The sequence below is a fragment of the Caretta caretta genome, chromosome 3 (genome assembly GCF_965140235.1).
Source record: "Caretta caretta isolate rCarCar2 chromosome 3, rCarCar1.hap1, whole genome shotgun sequence".
NCBI classification, from domain to species: Eukaryota; Metazoa; Chordata; order Testudines; family Cheloniidae; genus Caretta; species Caretta caretta.
Genome location: NC_134208.1, coordinates 10,343,990 through 10,362,116, shown reverse-complemented (window position 1 = coordinate 10,362,116; position 18,127 = coordinate 10,343,990). Strand labels below are relative to the sequence as shown.

Genomic DNA, 18,127 nt, shown 5'->3' with positions numbered 1-18,127 from the left:
CTGTGTAGGTCCTGAGAGTTAGATCCACTGAGGCATTTCAGTGCCTAAATCCACCATTAAGGCACCACCAACATCCCCCAAACCAATGCTCTGCTGCCACCTAAATTCCCACCGGATACATGCACAAAGTCGTCTAAGTCGCTGGTGCCACCCCTACAGTGACTCAGCTGCTCGGAGAACTCACTGAAGCTGAAGTAGGATTCTGAGGCTAGGTATTCCCGCACCTACCTCTCCAGGGAGGAACACTCCTGTAGGCGTAGTCAGAGTACTCCTACAGGAGTGGGCCTGTCTCAAAAGACAGCTGGAGGGGAGCAGGTCAGGAGAGTGTATGTGTACATGCCTAGTGTTTAGGGAAGGCTGTTTGAATTTCAAGGGACTAAATGGGCCCAGAGAATTGTTACAACAGACGCTCACCTAGGAGAGGGGGATATGCAAGGTCTAGTCCCTGCTCTGAGGAAAGTTTATTTATTTATGCAAAGTAGAACACCTCTGACAGGAGAGACTCACCCCAGCACAGCCCATTGCCCGGTGGGCAGGGCACTCACGTGGGAGACCTGGGTTCAAGTCCCTGATTTGAAGCAGAACTTGAAAGAGGTTCAGATGAGTGCCCTTCCCACTGAGCTATTGGCTGCAAGGAGATGGAGCTCTCTCTCTCTCTCTCTCTCTCTCTCTCTGGCTTATCTACTAGGATACAGGAGGACCAGGCTTCATGGCTAAGAATCCCTCCTGAGACAGATACTGCCCTCTGGCCAGGCACTCAGGTGCCTAGAGACCCAAGCCCTCTAAGGTATTTAGGCACCTGACACCCTTTGGTTCAATGAGAGTTAGATGCTTAAATACCATTGAACAGCTGGGATGCAGCCCCTTCCAGGGGCGGGTTTAGGCTCCAGGCCTTTCCTCTGCATTTCAGTCCTGGCTAGTGTAGGCATATCATAGCTCAGTCTGTTGTCTTCTGGGAGTCCCTTCCTGTGACCTACTTCTCTCCCTGCATTGGGCAGGGAGCCTTGGTGCCTAATTTACGATGAGGATCCCAGGAGGTGGCAAGGGGGTGTCATGGGTTGCCCCCCTCCAGGGTGCCACCTGATATACTGGGGTACCACTGAGCCTGCCTGTTCCATCAGCTTGGGCTCCCTTACACTGTCCTGATGAGCCAGGCCCTCAAGCCTCCTCGAGCTGCACACCCAGGGACACACCCAGCTACAGAAAGACACAGACACTGAAATCAGCTCTGCATGGGAAGTTAGGGAATTGCCCAGCTCTCAAGTGCAGTCCCCCTCAGGGGTGCAAACCCAAAATTATATCATCTTGCGCTGCACAGAGAACTATACAGTGTAAACTTATTGAAATTCGCCTTCTCCCTCAATGTGGAGGAAGATATGCACAGCTTTTTGCCCCCCCTCCCTAGTTATGAATTCAACAAACTGGTTTCAGAGAAAACAAAAACAAGTTTATTAACTACAAAAGATAGATTTTAAGTGATTATAAGGGGTAGCAAACAGATCAAAGCAGATTACTGAGCAAATAAAACAAACACACAAACTAAGCTTTATACATTAAAGAAATTGGTTACAAGTAGTAATTTTTCACCCTAAATGTTGTTTTATGGCAGTTTGCAGAGGTTCTTAAAGACAAGCTGCTCTTGCTTGCAGCTCAAAAACTCTAGGTATTTCTTTCACAGGCCTGGGCTCAGTCCTCCCCACCCTTTGTCCTTGTTTCTTAGATGTTTCCAACAATCATCCTGGGTGGGGATTCAGTGAAGAATGAACCTTGATTAACTCCCTTCCCTCCTTTAAATAGGATTTACATATGGTGGGAATCCTTTGTGTGACAAGATCACATGACCCTGCAGCCATGAGTCAAAGGGCATTTGTAGCATCCCACGAAGCTTCTCAGAAAGGTGGGAGATTAGCATCTTCAAAGACCTATTGTCCCCCCTAATGGTTCATTAACTTCATAGAATCATAGAAGATTAGGGTTGAAGAGATTTCAGGAGATCTAGTCCAATCCCCTGCTCAAATCAGGACAAACATCAACTAAATCATCCCAGCCAGGGCTTTGTCAAGCTGGGCCTTAAAAACCTCTAAGGATGGAGAGTCCACCACCTCCCTAGGTAGCCCATTCCAGTGCTTCACCACCCTCCTAGTGAAATAGTGTTTTCTAATATCCAACCTAGACCTCCCCAACTGCAACTGGAGACCATTGCTTCTTGTTCTTTCATCTGTCACCACTGAGAACAGCCGAGCTCCATCTTCTTTGGAACCCCCCTTCAGGTAGTTGAAGACCGCTATCAAATCCCCCCTCAGTCTTCTCTTCTGCAGACTAAATAAGCCCAGTTCCCTCAGCCTCTCCTCGTAAGTCATGTGCCCCAGCCCCCTAATCATTTTTGTTGCCTTTCGCTGGACTCTCTCCAATTTGTCCACTTCTCTTCTGTAGTGGGGGGACCAAAACTGGACACAATACTTCAGGTGTGGCCTCACCAGTGCCGAATAGAGAGGAATAATCACTTCCCTTGATCTGCTGGCAATGCTCCTACTAATACAGCCCAATATGCCATTGACCTTCTTGGCAACAAGGGCACACTGTTGACTCATATCCAGCTTCTCATCCACTGTAATCCCCACGTTCTTTTCTGCAGAACTGCCATTTAGCCAGTCGGTCATCAGCCTGTAGCAGTGCATGGGATTCTTCCATCTTAAGGGCAGAACTCTGCACTTGTCCTTGTTGAACCTCCTCAGATTTCTTTTAGCCCAATCCTCCACTTTGTCTAGATCACTCTGGACCCTATCCCTGCCCTCCAGCGTATCTACCTCTCCCCAGCTTAGTTCATCTGCAAATTTGCAGAGGGTGCAATTCATCCCATCATCCAGATCATTAATAAAGATGTTGAACAAAACCAGCCCCAGGACTGACCCCTGGGGCACTCCACTTGATACCAGCTGCCAAGTAGACATCGAGTCATTGATCACTACCCATTGAGCCCGACAATCTAGCCAGGTTTCTAGCCACCTTGTAGTCCATTCATCCAGTCCATACTTCTTTAACTTGCTGGCAAGAATACTGTAGGAGACCATGTCAAAAGCTTTGCTAAAGTCAAGAGGTATCACATTCACCACTTTCCCAATATCCACAGAGCCAGTTATCTCATCATAGAAGGCAATCAGGTTGGTCAGGCATGACTTGCCCTTGGTGAATCCATGTTGCTGTTCCTGATCAGCTTCCTCTCCTCCAAGACTTGTCCCCAGCTAACCAGCCAGACTGACTGCACTTTGTCTGATTGGTGTTCCCCAAGTGCAAACACTTTTGTAATTGATACATAGTCAATATTCCTGACTTTAGATACAGAAATGATACACGTATACAAATAGGATAATCACATTCAGAAAATCATAACCTTTCCAATGATATCTCATATGACTTATCTTGCACAAAACATATCATGGTTATGCCATAATCATATTATAACAATATTTCTATGAAGAATATGGGGTGTAGTGTCATGGGGGAGGGTGTCTAAGACTTAGGATCTGCAATACTGAACACTGCAGCATCTATAGACCTTCTTGGATGTAGCGGTTAGACACCATGGTCCAGTCTATCCAGGTCTTACACTGGGCCAAGCACCATGGTATGTGCACACCTGAGTCACCTCTGTTTTTGTTTTAAGAAGCTTGGTTCCACCTTGCAAGCACCAGTCTATCTTATACCGGTGCAACTTCCATGTGTAGCCAGGCCTTAAAATAAGTAGACTGAGCTCCTTGAGTCTCTCACACTGGGATGGCATTTCCAGCCCTTGAACTGTTCTCGTGGCTCTTCTCAGAACTCGATCCAATTGTTCAACTTCTGTTGTAAAGTGTGGACAGCAGAACTCAGCACAGTATTCCATTGATGGGGGTCACCCATGCTGTTCAGACAAGTAATAGCACCACCCTCCTCTTCCTTGATATTCACTTCCTTATACTGTACATCTAAGGATCACGTTAGCCCTGTTAGCCACGGTATCGCACGGACAGTTCATGTTTAGTTGGTTACCCACCACGACCCCTACGTGTGTTTCAGAGTCACTTCTTTACAGGGTACAATCCCCCATCCCGTATATGTCACCAGTGGTCTTTGCGCCTAGACTTGTGACCTTTCATTTAGCTGTATTATATCGGGTTGCCAACCCTCCAGGAATTAAAGATTAATTTTATGGGATGAAACCTCCAGGAATACGTCCAAGCAAAACTGGCTACCCTAGTATTAAAACACCTTTTATTTGAATGGGCCCATCTTACCAAACTTATGCAGATTGTTCTGTAAAAGTGACCTGCCTGCACCATTATTTACCAGTTTTATTCACAGGAGCAAATAACATTGGTTAATGCACAGCTTGAAGTCATTACTATTCTCCAGACATCAATGTCAATATTGTATATTTGATCGCCCAATTGGAAACTGGCACCGCCTTGGTTAGTTTCGTGAGTCACCCAGGCGGGGACCAGGAGCAATAGCACATAACCTAATGTAACTTATGCACCCATCTGTTCATGAGCTATTTCCCATTGTGTGTGTCTGCTTTGGCGCCAGCTGATCCCCATAATATCACAAAATTGGACTATTCAGGGTTGCCAACTTGCATGTTTTTTTTAGTGAGTGATGGGATTTTGGTTGGGGCTGGAGATAGTCTCACGATTGCCCCGCCTCCTGGGGAAAAGCAGCCAATCAAGGCTGCTGCAGGAGGCAGGCAGAGCTATCATCACCCTCCTCTCCTCTGATGCTAGTACCATACTCACATGAGGGAGGGAGCAGTAGGGAACAGAAAAAGCCAGCAGTTCAGGGCACCCCCACTCCTTCCTCCCCCATCTCCTGTGAGCAATGGGATGGCTCCTCTGCTCCCATCATTCCTAGGAATGGGGAGAGGGGACCCCACAGCAGCACCCCTTAGGGCCTGGAGGAGGGGACCCCCCAAGAGCTACAGGAGGAGCAGAGATAAGGAGCAGAGCAGGTGGGGAGGGGAATTGATTGGGGGAGGGGCAGAATTGCTGGGCAGGGGGACCGATAGACGTGGGGGTGAGAGTTCCTACAACGGAGGCCAAAATCACCTTAATAAACGTGGAAGCTTTGGCAACACTTATTGTCACACACACGCGGGGCAAGGTGGGAGTTCAAAAGTCAACTGACGGACTGAAAATCCAATATAATCATGTAACAAACCCCATGGTTTCTGTGACAATTTCATGATTTTTTGTGGTGGGCTCAGACTTATGATTTTGGAACCCTGGGGGGGTTGGCAACGCTGCTGTCTTACACAGTGTGATGGTCTCTCAGCTGCCCCAGGGACAGCAGACCACGTGACCTACCAAGAGTTCCCAATGAATAACAACCTAAAGATAAGGCAGGAGCTATGAGAGATCTTGGAGGACTTTTCATACAACGGAGATGGATGGTGCCTTCTTAAACTATCTAGAGCCCAGGAGCCTGACAAGGGAGAAGGGGGTGGGGTGGAGGACATGGACAGTAAGGAATCATAGAATCATAGAAGATTAGGGTTGAAAGAGACCTCAGGAGGTCATCTAGTCCAATCCCCTGCTCAAATCAGGACCAACACCTACTAAATCATCCCAGCCAGGGCTTTGCCAAGCTGGGCCTTAAAAATCTCTAAGGAAGGAGATTCCACCACCTCCCTAGGTAGCCCATTCCAGTGCTTCACCACCCTCCTAGTGAAATAGTTTTTCCTAATATCCAACCTAGACCTCCCCCACTGCAACTTGAGACCATTGCTCCTCGTTCTGTCATCTGCTACCACTGAGAACAGCCGAGCTCCACCCTCATTGGAAACCCCTTTCAGGTAGTTGAAGGCTGCTAGCAAATCCCCCCTCCCTCTTCTCTTCTGCAGACTAAATAACCCCAGTTCCCCCAGCCTCTCTGTAGCTTAGCTGAAATACGTTTTTACTGCGCCCAGTACAATAGAGTTCTACTCATCGAGACCTGCACTATAAAAAGAGACACCTGTAGCTCACGAAAGCTCATGCTCAAATAAATTGGTTAGTCTCTAAGGTGCCACAAGTCCTCCTTTTCTTTTTGCGAATACAGACTAACACGGCTGTTCCTCTGAAACCTGTAATTATATGAATCCCTAGCCAGTTGCATGCTTGGCTGCCTCTGTCATACGAGCGGTACACCCAGTGGGAGAGAGTCGCATGTTCAGCTGCTGCCTGCAATGTGCGTAGGCAACAGCAGGGGGCACTAGGGAGTCCTCTAACGACAGCTGTTTGGGATGTGTGGGGACTAGGGGAGGGTACCGGGGCTGGGGGGAGATGGGGTTTATGGTGAGGTTATAGATACCATCTATCCACTGAACTCAGAACTGCGCAGTCCTTTATCCTCCAGTTACTCTTTAACCTGCCCTCCATCCCCGTCCCACCTGACTCCAGAAATGTACTCTTTTCTCCCCCGTCTCCCTCCGAATCCTCCTTTACGCCCCTCACCACTACCACCAAGCCCTGGCTGGGAATCGCTGCCCCCTCATCCCCCCGCTGTCTCCTTCCAGCGTCAGTATTCGGGGAGGTTAAACGGATTAAACCCAGAGTTCACGGGAAATTGTCCCAGCTCCTCCACCGATCTTCCCCTGCACCAAGTCGCTGCTTCCATCCACCCACTTCCCTCTTCCAGGTCCCTGCTTCCTCCCCCCACCCCAACGCTCCATGGCCCTGCAAGTCCCTACTTCCTCTCCCCTCACACAACCCCTGCTGCTTTCCCACTCGCTCACCCACCAACCCTTCGGGCAGCTGATGCTTCCCCCTCCCCCCGACATACACACCACTTCCCCCTTCCCCTCTGGGTTCTTGTTACCACCATGGGCAGTGTGTCTCATAGGCTGGGGGAGGCTGTGCTTCCCCAAACAGCCCGGCGTGGCCCCACCCATGCTCCTCCCCGAAAGTCCCCTCCTGCTTGCCCTTCGCCCCGGCCCAGGCAGGCTGCTCTTCAGGGAGGCGTGCTGGGGCTGGGGCTAGGGTGGCCGGGACTTGAGGTGGCTGGGGCTGCGCTGCCCATCACTCGGGGGGCGGGGGGCTGGAGGCGCTGGGGCTACGTGCCCTGTGCTTGAGGGGCTGTGGGGGCGGGGGGGGGCCACGTGTCACCCGCCCACCCTGTGTTCGGCGGCCTGGGGGGCCGCACCCTGCCCGCCCTGCATTCAGGGGCTGCGTGCCGCCCACCCTGTGCTCATGGGCTGCGCACCGCCCGCCCAGCGCTCTGGGGCTGGGCGGGGGCTGGCAGCCTCAGGGAGGAGGGACTCCAGGGGAGATGGGGGGTGGGTCCTCGGGCAGGATGGGGTGGCCAGGGGCTAGCCTTCCCCAGCTGGTGGTTCACCCTCCATCTATGGTTACCACAACCACTATGCCTCTCAACACTCTGCTGGTCCCTGCTTCCTTCCCCACCATCCTCAGCCTCCATGGCTGCATCCCTCTGCTCCCCTCCCACTCTTCCTTCCTCCCCTCTGGGTCACAGCTTTCTCCCCACCAACGGTCACTGTTTCCCCCTAAAACCCTCCCTCTAAGGTGTTCTAATTTCTCTTAGACTGCAGGCTCTCCAAGCTCTGTTTTCGGGTTTCTTTAAAAAATGAAGAAAAATCACTGAAAATGTGGATACTTTTAAAAATTCACCAAATCTATTTACTAATTTTGACTAGCCCTACTGTGGTGGGGCAGGATTTCCAGCCTGGCCATGCACTTCTGGTCTTGGATCCCACTCTATTCAACATCATCATCAGTGACCTGGAAGAAAACAAAGTTTGCAGGTAACACACTGATGGGGAAGTGGTAAATAATGAAGAGGACAGGTCACTGATACAGCGGGATCTCGACTGCTTGGGCAATTGGGTACAAGCAAACAGTAATGTTGTAATATGGCTAAGTGTGAATGTATACACACTGAGGAGCAAAGAATGCAGGCCATACTTACAGGACGGGAGACTCTGTCCTGGGAAGCCATGGTTCTGAATAAGACTTGGGGTTCATGGTACACAGTCAGCTGAATAAGAGCTCCCTGTCTGATGCTGTGGCCAAAAGATCTCCTGGAATCCTTGGATGCATAAATAGGGTGAAAGAAGAGAGGCAAAATAACCTGTGTATCTGGTACTGAGGTGTCCACTGATGAAATACTGTCTCCAGTTCTGGTGGCAACCATTCAAGAAGGATGTTGATGAATTGGAGAGGGTTCAGAGAAGAGCCAGGAGAAAGATTAAAGGATTTGAAAACTAGTTACACGCACTGTCCCCTTGTCACAGCTTGAGAGTCTTATTACTATTCATTAATTAATTAATTATTACTAGCTTAACACCTAGGGCCCCAGTCACAGACCATTGTTTGAGGTGCTGTACAAACAGAACAAAAAGACTGTCCCTACCCTAAGGGGCTTGCAATCTAAGTATCCGACAAGAGACAACAGATAGTCTGATTGCGGAGTACAAGGAAACAATATGGAGTCTGATGGCACCTTAAAGACTAACAGATTTATTTGGGCATAAGCTTTCGTGGGTAAAAAAACCCCATCTGAAGAAGGGAGTTTGCTGTTGTGGATACAGACTAACATGGCTACCCCTCTGATACAAGGAAACAATGAGACAGTAACGATCAGCGTGACAGGCAGCAGTCTCTTCACACCAGCAGCGTAACCGTTTTAGGTGTCATGGCAAAGGAGAGTGTTTGAGGAGGGATTTGAAGGTGGCTAATGAGGGGGCTTTCCAGATGATTACAGGGAGCTCCTCCCAAGTGTGAAGGGCAGCGTGGGAAAAAGCACATAAGTTTAACAAGTGCATGATGGAGGCTGGCAACCCGGGTTGATCGGAGGCAAGAGTTGATTATCTTGATAGTGAATGAGAGATGATAGGTAAGGCTTGGGATTGACTATGAAGGGCCTTGAAAGTGAATCCAAGCAGCATATGTTCAATGGGCTAAAGAAGGAGGAGCCCATGGAGGGATGCCAAGAGAGGGAGTGGTCGAAGTGACGAGCTAGGAACATGATCTTTGCAGTAGCATTGCGAATGGAGATGATCAGGGCAAGATTGCTTTTATTGAGGCCAGGAAGAAAGATGTTGCAGTGATTGAGGTGTGAGATGCAGAGAGTTTTAGCAGTGTGGATGGATAGGAAAGGCTGTATCATAGAGATGTTATTCACAAAGAATTGGCAGGATTTAGACAGAGCCCAGATGGGAAGATCTAGAGCAGTGGTTCCCAAACTGGGGATGTATTAGGAGGTTCTCAGAAAAAAATTCTGTAATGGTGGACAGAGCCATCCCTGGGGACCCCAGGCATGAGGGCCGGCAGCTCGAGGCCTGTGGAGGCTGGCAGCCCAAGCCCTGGGACCATGAATTCCTGGCAGAACAAGTTTAAGCTTTGTTGTAGTCGTGCGTTGTTTGCCTGGACTGCTCAAGACCCGTATGTTTGTGGAAGGAATTCTTTAACTGAGTTGGCTTCTTAAATACCTTCATGCTGTTTCACATCTGGTACTCCTTGATGAAACATGTAGGAGGCTTAATCGAAGTGATATGAACAACAAAAGTGAAATCTTGGAAGAGTGTTGTCGTTTTCATAATGTAATAAAATTAATAATGTTATGATAAATAATAATGTACTAATAAATAGTGTGCAATAAGCGTGTAATAAAAAAAAAATTATTTCCAAGATCACTGCTTCTATCGTTTTTGCTCAGGTAAGGAGACAATCCCTGGAAATATTCATTTTTAGGTGGGGGTTCGCGAGATTTGATATTTTTGTGAAAGGGGTTTGCAGGTTGTTAAAGTTTGGGAACCCCTGATCTAGAGAGAGGCCTGAGTCAAAAACTGACTCCCCGATTTGGGGCCTGAATGCCAAGCATGATGGTGATGTTGTGCACAGTACTGGGGAAAAGATTAGAAGCTCTGATTTAGTCACATTTAGCTTGAGCTGACAGACATCCCCGAGGCAATGTCGAAGAGACAGGCCAAGATGTGCCTTTGGACAGCAGGTCTGGAGCAGAGAGGTAGATCTGCGAGTCATGAGCCTAGAATTGGTACATGAATTTGTGTTCGTGGGGGACATTACCCAGAGAAAAGGTGATGTGAAAGGGACCAGGACAGAGCCCTGCAGAGCCTCCATGGAAAGTCTCTCCACCATTAACAACGGTGAACACAGCCAACATAGCAACGCAGGCCTGTAACACATGGACTGATTGAGTTGCTCTTACGGAGGTGAAGGAGGAGAAAGGCCCCTGAACTGGTGACACGGATTCCTTCCCCATCACAGTCATACCTACAAATCTCCATCAGGTCTTTCTGACCCAGCAGTCTGCTCCAAACAGCTCCCTATTGTCCATCCCCCCTCTACCTCCTGCCTCCACCACTTCAATAGAGCTACAGTTGGTGGCGTTTTGTTTATTTGGGAAGTAACGCAAAATTTGTCAAATTCCCCCTAACCTCTGGAAGCCGGATGTGAAGGAGGGAGAATTCCCCCCGCATGTCCGGGTGCTGTGCGTGTGTGGGAGGGAACCATGCACGTTCCTCATGATGGGGAGTGAACAATGGGTCCTGAGTACAAGGCAGGTTTGCATCATTGTGCGCGGGCCCACTGGGCCAGAGCGACATTACAGTGTGTCAAGGAGTGAACAACACGTACTTGGAGATCAGTGAGTTCATGTTCCTCCCTCAGCACCCTTCTCTCTGTCAGCAAACTCTCTATAAATACCGGGATTCCCAGCCTCACCTCTTCACCACTCCTAGATCCAGCCTCTCTCTACTTCTCTTCTCTCCAGACTTGCTGAGATCCCAGCCGACCTCCAGCCATGAGGTTCCTCTACCTTGTGTTTGCTGTTCTCCTGCTGGTCTCCTTGGCCACTCCAGGTGAGATGTCGACCTGTGTGGGGTGGAAATAGGGACAATGGAGGGGGAATTGAGGGTAACATAAAGGATTCAGACTCTCAGGCAGTATTCAGTGATGGGGCAGGTTTTTTGGACAATCTGTGCCAGGACAACTGAGAGCACAAATTAGGTATCAAATTATTTGTGCATTTTTAGATGTGCAGCTGAGTATCTAGCTCTCTGGGTTCTTTCTAGTGAGTTACTATGGGACTCTGTGTAAGGAGGATTCCCATAAGGACGAACAGAGAATTCAACCCTCTCTCCAACCATCAGAACTCAGACACCAAGGGCCAGCACTCTCACCCCAGGCTGTGATCCTAACGTTAAACACCTGAATCCACATCAGGCACAAAGATCAAACAGGCCTGATTTCCAGAGGTCCTGAGCATCCTCATCTTCTTTGGGTTCCTTCTGAAAATCAGGCCACTTTTATGTGGGTACCTTGATATGGATTTAGGAGTCTGACAGTGAGCATTGAAGTGCAAGAATGCTGGCCTCAAATTCTAAAGGGAAGGACTGAACAGGGGGTGTCCTGTGGGCTCTGCTTTTAGGGAGGTCTCTGCTTCAGAGAAAAGAGTCCGTGCTGCCCTTCCAGCCTCCCACTCCCAAAAAATTCAGCCTGAAATAGGGTATAAGCCAAAAATGTTCCAGCAGCCTGCTTGGATAGTGCAGCTCAGAGTGTGCTCACGGATCAGACCCAACAGCCATAGAGTCACTGGGGGAGCACAAGAGAAGCAATTTTTCGCCTTATGATTTTAAAGGTAACATCTCAAACTCGAACCAGGTGTAACAATGCTGCCTCACTGTGTCTTCAGACCCTGAGACAGCTGTAAGACCCATGGGGACCCCCCTCCCCCAATTCCTCTGGATGGAGCTTTAACTTTATGCCTCACTTAATATGATCAGCCTGCCCACGTGATTCCCAGAAGTGTTTGTGCAAATGGGCAGGAGCTGGGTTCTGCCACCATCACTGTGCTGGTAGTACCAAGATCTGCCAGAGGTTCCACAGAAGTGAATCTCCCCTCCCAACATCGCTCCGCCTTCCCCCAAACCCTGCCCATCCTCTCCTCTCTCCCATACCCACTGTCCTTCCCCTTCTTCCAGCTCCCTGTTTTCCATTCTTTCCACCCTTTCCACCCCTTCCACCTCACTCTACTCTCTCCCCTTCACTCTGGGCATCTTCCATCTCTCCCACTCCCCACCAGCCCCCTCTCCTTTCCCCCTCCCACTCCCTGTTCCTCCACCTCAGACTTCTCCCACTCCCTCTTCTTTTTCCACCACCTTTCCCCTTTTTCTCTCATTCTTCCCATCCCAACATCCTTCCCACCAGCCCTGGGACCCCCACCATTTCCTCTCTTTCCCTTCTCTCCCCACTAGCCCCTTCCATCACTCCTTGCTCTGTCTCTATCTCTGAAGACCCCCCTGCTTTAACTGCAGTCTGTTCTCGTCAGCCTCCTCTCCTTTCCCCCTCCCACTCCCTGTTCCTCCACCTTAGACCTCACCACCTTTCCCCCTTTTCTCTCATTCTTCCATCCCCAAACCCCTCCCACCAGCCAGTAGGGGCAGCTCGCACCCTGGAGGAGCTGGGGCTGGGATGGGTGCTCTCAAGAAGGATGCTAACCATGTGGAGGGAGAGGCCTCAGGAAGGGGAAGGTAGCTGCTGGCATGGTGAGCAGCCCTTCCCCTCTAGAGCAAGAAATTGCCATTCAGCTTCCCAGTCAGTCTCATCTCTTGGGATTCAGCATGAATGTGAGGGTCCAGGAAGGGTGTGATGCTGCTGGGGAAGAAACCGGGCTCTTGTCCTATGTGGACTCAAGCCCAAAGCCCAGCCCTACCCATCAATGCTGTGTATGAACCGCTGGGAGGGGTGTGTGTAGTGGTGGGCACTGACTGTGAGTGCAGTTTCTTTCTCTTACCTAACCCTGGACTCTCTCTCTCTCTCTCTCTGGTGCAGGCCATGGGCAGAAGAAGGTCTGTCCTGGTCGCTGCACCCTGAAATGTGGCAAACATGAGAGGCCGACATTACCCTATAACTGCGGAAAGTACACCTGCTGTGTCCCCGTGAAAAAGGGGAAATGAGCGTGGACGGCTTCACCCGCCCCTGGAAGAGGAGCGGCTGCGGCAGCGGGCTCCTGACTGTTTAGCGGAAATGTTGTTCACTCCTCTCATTAAATAAGAGCATTTCTGGGCTTGGCGTGTGTTGTGTGGGTCACGCGTCTCTCAGGGGTCTTGCGCAGAGTGGGCCCAATGGCCCGTTAACAGGCCTGTTACCGATGGCCCAGGGAAGGGCCAGTTTATCCCGGATCCGTGTCTGCAAAATGGCTCATGGGAAAGAAAAACAACTTGTGGGCTTTGTCCCCTCACTTTCTCTCCATGAACGTGGTGCTGGTGGAAGGCGCTGGATGGACAGAGGCTGTGTGAGGAAAAGCTCCCTTACACGGCCTGCCCCCGCCCAATGTGCCTGGGCTCTAACCCGGTGGGATCACCTCAAGGGCACAGGGCAGAGTTCAGTCTTCAAAGCCCACTCAGGCCTTCACTGCCCTGCTGGGCCCCCCAACAAGGTTGCCAGTTGCACTGTGGGGATAGAGGCCAGGAGAGTTCAGGTACATGCTTCCCCACCTGCCCCCCAAAGTGCCCCAATTCTCCTCAAGAGGGCTCCTCTCCAGTAGGGAGAGGCTAGTTCCATCTCCATGGCTTACTCAGTGCTTGGCCTCTCTGCTGAGACCACCAAATCTGTCTTCACTGTGTCAGCTCAGTGATTTTCTTCCACCATTTCTATATGCTCATGTTCACGGCATATTGGGCTGTATTAGTAGGAGCATTGCCAACTGATAGAGGGAAGTGATTATTCCCCTGCATCAGTACCGAATAGAACCCCAGGGGAGAAACCCTGGTCCCATTGAAATAAATGGGCATTTCTGTCATTGACTTTGACAGGGCCGGGATTGCACCCATGTTCTCCTGGCTCCCAGCCCAGTTCTCCTTTCCCTTGGCTAAGAGGTATTTTGGTGAGGGGATGTCTGCACATGACCATCATCCCTTTTCCCAGACCCTGTGTCTCTTTGCTCTTTCTACTTCCCTCGCTTTTGAACCCTCTTATACTCCACATACAGAAAAGCACAGTTCTCCCTATGAACCTGCGTTATATAGGCATGTGCAGGCCCAAAAGGACATTGGCCAGCTCTTAAGAGGTGACTTTGCAAATTCCAATCTGCATGTGGAAAATAGATAGTTTTAATCCTGATAATTTGGAAAAAACACAATTAATTTTCTCTGGACCCTTGAAAGGAATATTTGCAATGCAGAGATTATCTCTGTGCCTAGTGAATCCAAGTCTCTGTCACTGACCACTGAAGTACTAGAGATGTGTAAACCGCATTGGTATTCTAGTTTGTGTAGGTTCTACCATTCTCATCACTGTAGTATCTGAGTACCTTCCAGCAACTCATTAAATGACATGACTAACATCGGAGATGAGGTGGGGGAGGGGATATCTTTTATTGCTCCAACTTCTGTTGGTGAGAGAAACAAGCTTTCAAGCTACACAGAGCTCTTCTTCTGATCTCAATATTATTACCTCACCTACCTTGTCTCTCTAATATCCTGCGACCAATATGCTACAGCAACACCACATATGACTAACGAGTGTCATGTGTGGTTCATTCTTTCTCTCATCCTCTCCTCAGGGAGAGAGTTGTGTGGGATGGGAAGGAGATTAAATATAATCTAGGCATGGCCCAAAATCTAAACGAAAACTTTGCCTGGTTTTCAATTACAATGATCCATGTACATGCGGGCAATATGCGGGTGAAAATGAGAAATGGAAATTCCCACATCTGAGGTGGAAGAAAAATTTAAAGAACTTAATGTGCTCATATGGATAACTTCCACACGAGACTGGATAACTTCCACACGAGAACAGTGAAGAGATTGGCACCTGAGATTGCTAGTTTTGTAGCAAGGATTTTTAGTCATAGAATCATAGAGCATTAGGGTTGGAAGAGACCTCAGGAGGTCATCTAGTCCAATCCCCTGCTCAAAGCAGGACCAACACCAACTAAATCATCCCAGCCAGGGCTTTATCAAGCCAGGCCTTAAAAACCTCTAAGGATGGAGCGTCCACCCCTCCCTAGGTAACCCATTCCAGTGCTTCACCACCCTCCTAGAGAAATAGTGTTTCCTAATATCCAACCTAGACCTCCCCAACTGCAACTTGAGACCATTGCTTCTTGTTCTGTCATCTGCCACCACTGAGAACAGCCTAGCTCCATCCTCTTGGAACCTCCCTTCAGGTAGCTGAAAGCTGCTATCAAATCCCCCCTCACTCTTCTCTTCTGCAGACTAAATAAGCCCAGTTCCCTCAGCCTCTCTTCGTAAGTCAAGTGCCCCAGCCCCCTAATAATTTTTGATGCCCACCCCTGGACTCGCCAATTTGTCCACATTCCTTCTGTAGTGGGGGGACCAAAATTGGACACAATACTCAAGGTGTGGCCTCACCAGTGCCGAATAGAGGGGAATAATCACTTCCCTCGATATGCTGGCAATGCTCCTACTAATACAGCCCAATATGCCATTGGCCTTCTTGGCAACAAGGGCACAGTGCTGACTCATATCCAGCTTCTCATCCACTGTAATCCCCACGTTCTTTTCTGCAGAACTGCCGTTTAGCCAGTCAGTCCCCAGTCTGTAGCGGTGCATGGGATTCTTCCTTCCTAATGCAGAACTCTGCACTTGTCCTTGTTGAACCTCATCAGATTTCTTTTGGCCCAATCCTCCAATTTGTCTAGGTCATTCTGGACCCTATCCCTATCCTCCAGCATATCTACCTCTCCCCCTAGCTTAGTGTCATCTGCGAACTTGCTGAGGGTGCAATTCATCCCATCATCCAGATCATTAAAAAAGACGTTGAACAAAACCAGCCCCAGGACAGACCCCTGGGGTGCGCCACTTGATACCAGCCGCCTACTAGACATCAAGCCGTTGATCACTACCTGTTGAGCCCAACAATCTAGCAAGCTTTCTATCCTTATAGACCTTATAGTCCATTTATAGTCCAACAATACTTCTTTAACTTGCTGGCAAGAATACTGTGGGAGACCGTATCAAAAGCTTTGCTAAAGTCAAGATATATCACATCCACTGCTTTCCCCATATCCACAGAGCCAATCATCTTATCATAGAAGGCAATCAGGTTGGTCAGGCATGACTTACCCTTGGTGAATCCTTGTTGACTGTTCCTGATCACATTCCTCTGCTTCAAGTGCTTCAAAATGGATTCCTTGAGGACCTGCTCCATGATTTTGTAACCCTTCTGCCAAGTGGAGTTGGCAGCAACAAGGCTGGGTTCAATATCTAGGGGTTCCTCTTGACAATATAACATAGAACTGGCTTAAGCCCACACCCAGTAATACGGGAAAATTAAACACCACCCCTGGGTGCCTCTCAGAGGTAATATTTCCCCTCTCGCAAGCACTGAATCTGTGTATAGCAAAGAAAACTTCTAATTAAAAGGGAAAAGGAACCCAGCATTAATTTGGGACAATACCACAACCATGATCTGAAAGCATATGACCATGAGCAAACACCAACCCCACAGTACACTGGGCAGTGTCCTTTGCCTCAGTTTCTCACCTTGTGGTGTGAAAGTCTGTGATACGGGCTCTACCCCATGCAAGACTGGAAGGGGTTAAGGTGGCCGGGTAGGCTGATTAACTGCCGAGGCTGCACCTGGAGGAGAAGCCAGGGAGAGCTGGGACCTAATTGCTGACAGCGTTCAGCTGAGGAGGAACAGTCAGGTCTTATAAAAAGCCAGGAAGCTGGCAACAGAAGGGGGCTGCAGGGAAATAGGATGCAGTCACTCCCTGTGAGGAGGGAGGTGTGTTTGGGATACAGAGGGTAGTCCACAATTACTCCCTGGAAGATGAGTGGGGAGTCTGGTGTACCCAGAGAGGGGGGGATGCCAGGAAGATAGGAGAAGGTTCAGAGGGAAAGCAGCAAGATAGGACTATGCAGGCCTTGGCTGCTGACCGGAGGGTCCTGAGCTGGAACCCAGAGTAGAGGGCCATCCTGGGTTTCCTTACCAGCCACTGTGGACATGGCACAGGTCAGGAAGTGGACAGTGGACAGCCTGGGACAGTTTGTCTGGGAAAGACTTTATTACATCCTCCTGGAAGGGGAACATGTATTGTGACCTAGCCAGAGGGCTGAATCACAAAGAGGAGGCTGAAGTTCCTGGAATGGAAGGGGCCACTGCAGGACGAGACATGGAGAGAGGAGAGACGAGGAGATGGGTGAAGACACCATCAGAGGGGAGCTGCAACGCCTGTCAAAGCTAATCGCCAGGATGTAGGGCCATTAAAAATCCTGTCGATGGCACAGTGGGGCTAAGGCAGGCTCCCTGCCTGCCCTGCTTCTGTGGAGCTTCCCAGAAGTGGCTGGCATGCCTGGCCCCTAGGCGCAGGGGCGATCAGGGAAGCTCTGTGTATTACCCCTGCCCTGAGCACTGGCTCCGCATCTCCCATTGTCCGGAAACTGAGCCCAATGGGAGCTGTGGGGGCAGCACCTGCGGGGGTGGCGCCTGAGGGCACGGGTAGAGCGCATCACACAGAGCCACCTGGCCATGCCTCTGCCTAGGAGCCAGACGTGCCGGCTGCTTCTGGGATCAGTGTGGATCCAGGGCAGGCAGGGAGCCTGCCTTACCTCAGGCAGCTCCCAGTTGGTGGCACAGTGGGGCTAAGCACCCCAACCCCTGTGCCCCAGGTTGGAACCCCCTCCCACACCCTAACTTCCTCCCAGACCTTGCATCCTGAACACCCTGCCCCAGGTTGGAACCCCCTCCAGCACCCAAACTCCCTCCCAGAGCCTGCACCCCCTCCCAAACCCCTCATCCCTGACCCCACCCCAGAGCCCACACCCCCAGCCAGAGTCTGCATTGCCTCCCGCACCTCAACCCCCAGCCCTGAGCCCGCTCCCGCACTCCAGAGCGCTTGGCTCCAGCCCAGAGCCCCCTCCTGTATCCCAAACCCCTCATCCCCAGTCCCACCCCAGAGCCCACAGCCCCAGATAGAGCCCTCACCCCCTCCCACACTGCGAATCTCTCATTTCCGGCCCCACCTCAGAGCCCACATCCCCAGCTGTAGCCCTCACCCCTTCCTGTACCCCTGCCCCAGCCCAGTGAAAGCGAGTGAGGGTGGGGGTGAGTGAGTGACGGAGGCAGGGGAGCTGGCAAGGGTGAGTGAGTGGAGATAGGGCCTTAGA

At 50.3% G+C, this 18,127-nt stretch overlaps 1 long non-coding RNA gene across 2 annotated transcripts in view; it reads left to right on the top strand.

The window, feature by feature from the left end:
- The window catches only part of LOC125634713 (uncharacterized), a 45,544-nt gene that overhangs the window by 8,418 nt on the left and 18,999 nt on the right, over positions 1-18,127 (top strand). Inside the window, exon 3 of one of the 2 annotated variants that reach the window (XR_007356024.2) lies at positions 12,825-13,027. The exons of the other annotated variant lie outside the window; for it this stretch is intronic. This is a non-coding gene — a long non-coding RNA (uncharacterized LOC125634713). Of the gene's footprint in view, positions 1-12,824; positions 13,028-18,127 lie in introns of those variants that run through there. 2 annotated transcript variants of the gene reach the window in all.